Here is a 6352-nt window from a genome sequence, read left to right as displayed (position 1 = left end):
GGATTAATATTTATATGATTATTTTATGTGGCTTATGTCAGATTTAGTATTAAAATTTTGATAAAAATGGCCACTAGATCTAGGGAGATGTCTGTTTCTATAAGTGGTGAATATCCAAGTAGTTTATTGGGACTGTTAATGACAGATTGGCTCTGGCTATCGACCTCTACCAGGAGTAAATCCTGTGCTCCTGCAGCTCTCACTTCCAGCACCCCCTGAAAGGGGTTCAAGGTGGAGAGCTGCAGCGAGGCTCTCTGTGCTGGGAAAAACTGGCAAAACAGGTCTTCAGGTAGTTAGATATTTTCTGGAGCCCATTTTATGAGCCCAATTCTTGTATCTCTTTATATCTAGAAAAGCACTAAGATCCTTCATGGCAACGTCTGCTCTTCGTGACTAGCAGAGTAACCTGCACAAGACTAGCAGAAACCTCCAGTAAAAAGTATGTGCTTGATTGCAGGTATTCCCCCTGCACCAGAGTCACATATATACTGACCTTCCCCCTGCCTCTTGGGAGCAGTCTCTCAGAGCCATCTGGGATGCTGTCTTCCGGGCTGCAGTCCTCATTTTGTCCCAAATAAAACTTAACTCGCAACTCTCACGTTGTGCGTTTTTTAAAAGGTCAGCAGTGCGATTGGGTTATTTTCTCGTCCGTTTAATTTTGGGTAGGTGGTTAAACTGTACTTGCACACGTGCGTGTAATCTTATGTCCTGTAACCATTGACTGAACAGCAGCTTATGGTTGATGATGTTGGTAAATGATGTTCAATTAAGTCCAGTTACAATTTATTTGAGTTAAGGTCTCAGATGGCCGTAGCTGAGTCCAAGCATCCCTTAAAAGTTAAAAAGTACCAAATGCATGTCACCAGTTATGTGTGAGCATGGGCTGATTAGTCATTAGTCCATCAAGATGTCTTGTTTAGGGCTTCCCTGGTGGTGCAGTGGTTGAGAGTCCAACTGCCGATGCAGGGGACGCTGGTTTGTGTCCCGGTCCAGGAAGATCCCACATGCTGCGGAGCGGCTGGGCTCGTGAGCCATGGCCGCTGAGCCTGCACGTCCGGAGCCTGTGCTCCGCAACGGGAGGGGCCACAACAGTGAGAGGCCCGTGTACCGCAAAAAAAAAAAAAACAAAAAAAGTCTTGTTTAAGAGGAACGAATGGGCGATTTTAGGTGAGATGGTCCTGAAATAAGAACCAGGTGTCTGATAAAGTTCATCAATAGAAACCCGCAGAGATCACGGGCCTGGAGCGAGAAGAGGGACACCTGCCAAGTGGGTCGATGGTCTCACTCGGCCTGGTGATTAAGCTCGTGATCTATCGGATATGATATGCATGTTGACCTGAATTGATTTGACTTAACGTGCTATGTACGATTGACAATGTATATGTTCTATGTAATATCAATAATACAATTACATGCTTATAAGCACGGGGTAAATGTATGATTATACATAAAATGTATTATGTATGATATGGCATGTATGTATGTATTGATGTGGTGATGCAGATATGCACGAAGCACACACTAGTTTATTGTAAAATGAGGTCATTTTAATACTGAAATAGTACTCAATTTTGTAAATGTCCCATGACAAAAGTTTCAAGGAATAGTGTAAGTAGAATTTTAGCTTTGGGTGCTGATGGTGGAGCTGGAGCTACCTCCTCGAGTCTTAGGGAGATGTGTTGTTCTCCTTCTCTGGTTTTTAAGACCAGGATGATGTATCTTCTACAAAGACTCTTCATTTCAGGCGATTGTTTTCCACAATACTGGTTACTGGCATTAGTGCTAGGATTAGAAAGAAGTATAAAATAGATGTTAGTTGTCCAGTGATAACGAAAGGATGCTCTACATGTTGTCCTCCAATTCATGTTAGTGTGACTAGGTCTGCCACTAGGATTCAGAACAGGCATTGGCTAAGGCGTCAGAATATTATGCTTCATTGCTTGGATGTGTGGAGCATTGGGATAAATGCTAGGATTACGATAAAAAAGATTAGGGCTAGTATTCCTCCTAGTTTATTGGGGATTGATTGTAGGATTGTGTATGCAAATAGGAAGTACGTTCTTGTTTAACGTGAGGTGGTATATTGAGAGGATTTGCTGGGGTGTAGTTGTCGGGGTCTCCTAGTAAGTAGGGTGAGAATAAGACTAATACTATCAATGCTAGAACTAGTAATAAAGGACCTAAAATGTCATTAATTGTATAGTAGGGGTGAAATGGAATTTTGTCTATGTCAGATGGGATTCCTTTGGGGTTATTAGGTCCTGTTTCGTGAAGGAATAGTAGGTGGACGGCTGCTAGTGCTGTAGTGATGAATGGGAGGATAAAAGTGAGGGTGAAGAATTGTGTAAAGAGTTGCTTTGTCTACCGAGAAGCCGCCTCAGATCCATTCGACAAGGTTGTACCGATGTATGGGATTGCTGAGAGGAGGTTGGTAATAACTGTTGCTGCTCAAAACGGTATTTGTCCTCAGGGTAGTACATAGCCTATGAATGCTGTGGCTATCACTGTAAATAGGATATGATCGGTATGATCTTTCATGTTTCTAGAAAAGCACAGGACCCATAATATAGCCCACGTCCTACATGAATAAGTAGGCAAATAAAGAATACGGAAGCTCCGTTTGCATGTACATGCCGAATGATTCATCTCTGATTTACGGCAGATGGGTGTCACTGATCAGAAAGCAGTTATTGTGTCTGACGTGTGATGTATTGCTAGGAACAAGCCTGTTAAGATTTGTAAAATCAAAGATACCCAACAGGGAGCCAAAATGTCATCATGATGAAATGTTTGATGAGGCTGGAATATCAATGAATGCATTGTTGATGATTTTTATTAATGGGTGTGATTTTCGGATGTTGGTCACTAGTGTTCTTATAGTTGAATAACAACGATGATTTTGCATGTCATTGGCCATGGTTAGATTCCACGTAAGAATAATGATACAACGTGTATTTATTTTGAGTCCTTTGTGATTTTATGGGGTTTTCTTCAAAACCTTCCCCTGTCTCTGGAGGGCTTGGACTGACTATGGGTGGTGGTGCTGGTTGTGGGACTGTGTTGACTTTTGGTGGTTCATTTTTAGATTTAATGGTTTTTTCTTTTTTAAAAAAAGCAGGAAAATAGGATGTATTGGCACACCCGAGTAAGGAGGGGACGGCGCCAAGGCCCTCCTGAGCGCAGGGCCCACCACGTGTCCAGGGGCCACGACTAGGGCTGTATTTTACCCCACAGCCATCTGGGATGAGCCATTTTTCTGCCACCATGTCATCAAATTCACCTGCGTTAAACTTAGGAAGTCCCCACTTCGTGGAGACGTAGATCTTCTGGAGGCCAGAGCACGTGGACTGGGCCCTGCAGAGGGCCTCAGTCACAAGCTCCTTGTCCTGTGCTTGGTGTGGATGTGCATGATGACTTGGCCATCGTGGACCCTGGCCACTGTGCTCTGGAGCTCTCCAAGGGCACCTTGCATCCCTGTCTGCAGCCTAGACTGGGGACAGCATTCCAGTCACGAGTGTCCACTGGAAAGGGCTGAATCCAGCGTCCCTGAGGGCAACCCGTACAGTCCACAGGCTGCACGTACCACCGAGGAGGTGCACACCGGGCCCCCACGGGGAAAAGAGCACAGTTGGCTTAACTGGCTGAAAATTAATGGTACTTTTGATTTATTTAGGGGGGATGTTGGTAGTGTTTGGTAATACGACAGCTGTAGCTACTGAACAGTACCCAGAAGTGTGGGTTCTTAATAAGACTGTCTTGGGTATATTTCTTTCAGGCTTCATAATAGTTTTCAGTGGTGTTTTATGTTTTGAAAGTTGAGGAGGTAGAAACTACTTCAGTTCAGTGGGCTAGGGGATTGAGTAGTTTATGATACAGATGGTGAGTCTGGAGTTTTAGGGAAGCGGCTGTGGGAGTCGCGGTGTTGTACAGCTGCGCTTCTTGGCAGGCGATTGTTACTGGTTGATCACTGCCTATTGGTGTTGGGGTTATATCGGTTACTTGTAACTAGAATTGTGCTCAGGGCGAGGGTTATGAGTGAGAGGAGGGGATATAGCTTGATTAGGCCTTTTTGTTCTGATCCTAATGTAGAGAATTTTATTTGAATAAGGGAGGTGGTTTTTGGTAAAATGCTTTCTAGTCAAATTAAGTCTCGGAGAGAAGATGCTGATTTTTGGCTTGTTGACGGGTTCCAGTAGGGTGTTAGGCGGTGTGTGAGAGTGGGCAAGTATCCTGAGGGGTTGGAAAACTTGAAGATGTCTGAGAAACACTTACATTTTAAGTTTTGAGAAGTAAGATTAAGTTCGAGGGCTAGAGTCAAGCCGAGGTTAGGTACAGCAAGGGCAGCTGGTTTACGAAGTAGGGTATAGGTATTTGAGGGACTGTTACTGGAGGAGTATTGTTGGAGATGATAAACCCCGTGAAATGCTCCCCGTTAATAAGCGTTTGATAGAATAGATTAGGAATGGGTTACTTTCACTCATGAAAGTTAAGGTGGGAAAGCGAGCTTGTCCGAATAATGCAAAGGAGATAATGAGTACTGTGAACAGCTGTGAGGGATGTGGTGATTAGGGTTATCAGCAGGGCTCAGCTGTTGGTATAAGACATATTAGCAGTCTTGATAATTAGGTCTTTAGAATAAAATCCAGTACAGAAAGGTGTTCCTGTTAGGGCTAGGCTTCTGATAATGAGGGCTGTTGTAGTAAAGGGTATTGCTTTGACTAGGCCCCCCGTTTTTCAAATGTCTTGTTCATCCTTTAGGCTGTGAATAGTAGACCCAGAGCATATAAATAATATGGCCTTAAACAGGTGTGTGTGTGCAGATATGGAGGAATGCTAGATAAGGCTGGTTAATACCGGTTGTTACCATTATAAGGCCTAACTGGCTTGAAGTGGAGAAAGTGACAATTTTTTTAATATCCTTTTGGGTAAGAGTGCATATTGCTGTAAATAATGTAGTACTAGCTCCTAAGCACTGTGTTATTGTCTGAATAAGCTCATTCTTTTCTGTTAAAGGGTAGAAGAGGATGAGAAGGAAAATACCTGCTACAACTATTGTGCTTGAGATAATAATATGGGTTTAATTCAATTTGTTAATGTGGTGTATCACATTGATTTGTGGATACTGAACCATCCTCATATCCCTGCTTGATCATGATGTACGATCCTTTTAATGTATTCCTGGATTCACCTGCTAATTCACTGAGGATTTTTGCATATATGTTCATCAGTGTTACTGGCCTGTAACTTTGTTTTTTCTTTGTCTAGTTTTGGTATCAGGGTGACGGTGGCCTCATAGAATGAGTTTAGAAGTGTTCCTTTGCAGTTTTTTGGAATGATTTCAGAAGGGTAGGTATTAACTCTTCTCTGAAAGTCCAGTGGAATTCACCTGTGAAGCCATCTGGTCCTGGACTTTTGTTTGTTGGGAGTTTTTAAATTACTCATTCAGTTTCGCCACTGGTAATTGGTCTGTTCATGCTTTCTGTTTCTTCCTGGTTCAGTCTCAAGATTTTGTACATCTCTAAGAACTTGTCCATTCCTCCCAGTTTGCCCATTTCACTGTGTATAGTTGCTCATAGTAGTCTCCTTCTGATCTTTGTATTTCTGTGGTGCCGGATGTAACTTCCTTTTCACTTCTGATTTTTACTGATTGGCCCCTCTCCCTTTTTTTCTTGATTGAGTCTGGGTAAAGGTTTATCTATTTTGTTTCTCTCTTCAAAAAACCAGCTCTTCATTTCATTGATCTTTCTGTTTTTTATTCTTTTTCATTTATATCTGCTCTGATCTTCAAGATTTCTTTCCTTCTAAATGTGGGTTTTGTTTATTCTTTTTCTAGTTCCTTTGGGTGTAAGGTTAGATTGTTACAGATTTTTCTTGATTCCTGAGGTAAACTTGTATCCCTAAAACTTCCTTCTTAGAACTGCCTTTGCTGCATCCCATAGGTTTTTTTTTTGCGGTATGCGGGCCTCTGGTTGTTGTGGCCTCTCCCGTTGCGGAGCACAGGCTCCAGACACACAGGTTCAGTGGCCATGACTCACGGGACTAGCCACTCTGTGGCATGTGGGATCTTCCCGGACCGGGGCACGAACCTGTGTGCCCTGCATTGGCAGGCGGACTCTCAACCACTGCGCCACCAGGGAAGTCCTGCATCCCATAGGTTTTGGATCATTGTGTTTTCATTGTCATTTGTCTCTAGGTATTTTTTGATTTCCTCTTTGATTTCTTCAGTGATCTCTTGGTTATTTAGTAACGTATTATTTACCCTCCATGTGTCTGTGTGTTTTATGTTTTTTTCCCTGTAATTGATTTCTCATCTCATAGTGTTGTGGCCAGAAAAGATGCTTGATATGACTTC

The 6352-nt window shown here is 42.8% G+C and overlaps 1 protein-coding gene and 1 pseudogene across 34 annotated transcripts in view; both read right to left on the bottom strand.

The window, feature by feature from the left end:
* Window positions 1-1545: 1545 nt before the first annotated feature.
* The window catches only part of CLN8 (CLN8 transmembrane ER and ERGIC protein), a 45416-nt gene continuing 40609 nt past the window's right edge, over window positions 1546-6352 (bottom strand). For all 34 annotated transcript variants that reach the window (XR_003794186.1, XR_003794207.1, XR_003794209.1 and 31 more), the window contains one exon: window positions 1546-1782. The gene's annotated coding sequence lies outside the window, so the exon portion shown is untranslated. The remainder of the gene's footprint in view (window positions 1783-6352) is intronic.
* Window positions 3530-3647, bottom strand: LOC114897720 (annotated as a pseudogene).

This window comes from Monodon monoceros, unplaced genomic scaffold (assembly GCF_005190385.1).
Source record: "Monodon monoceros isolate NGI ecotype Baffin Bay Population unplaced genomic scaffold, NGI_Narwhal_1 Super_Scaffold_17, whole genome shotgun sequence".
Classification (NCBI taxonomy): Eukaryota; Metazoa; Chordata; class Mammalia; order Artiodactyla; family Monodontidae; genus Monodon; species Monodon monoceros.
Note: the sequence above shows the minus strand (reverse complement) of the source record. Positions and strands in the feature narration are given on the sequence as shown.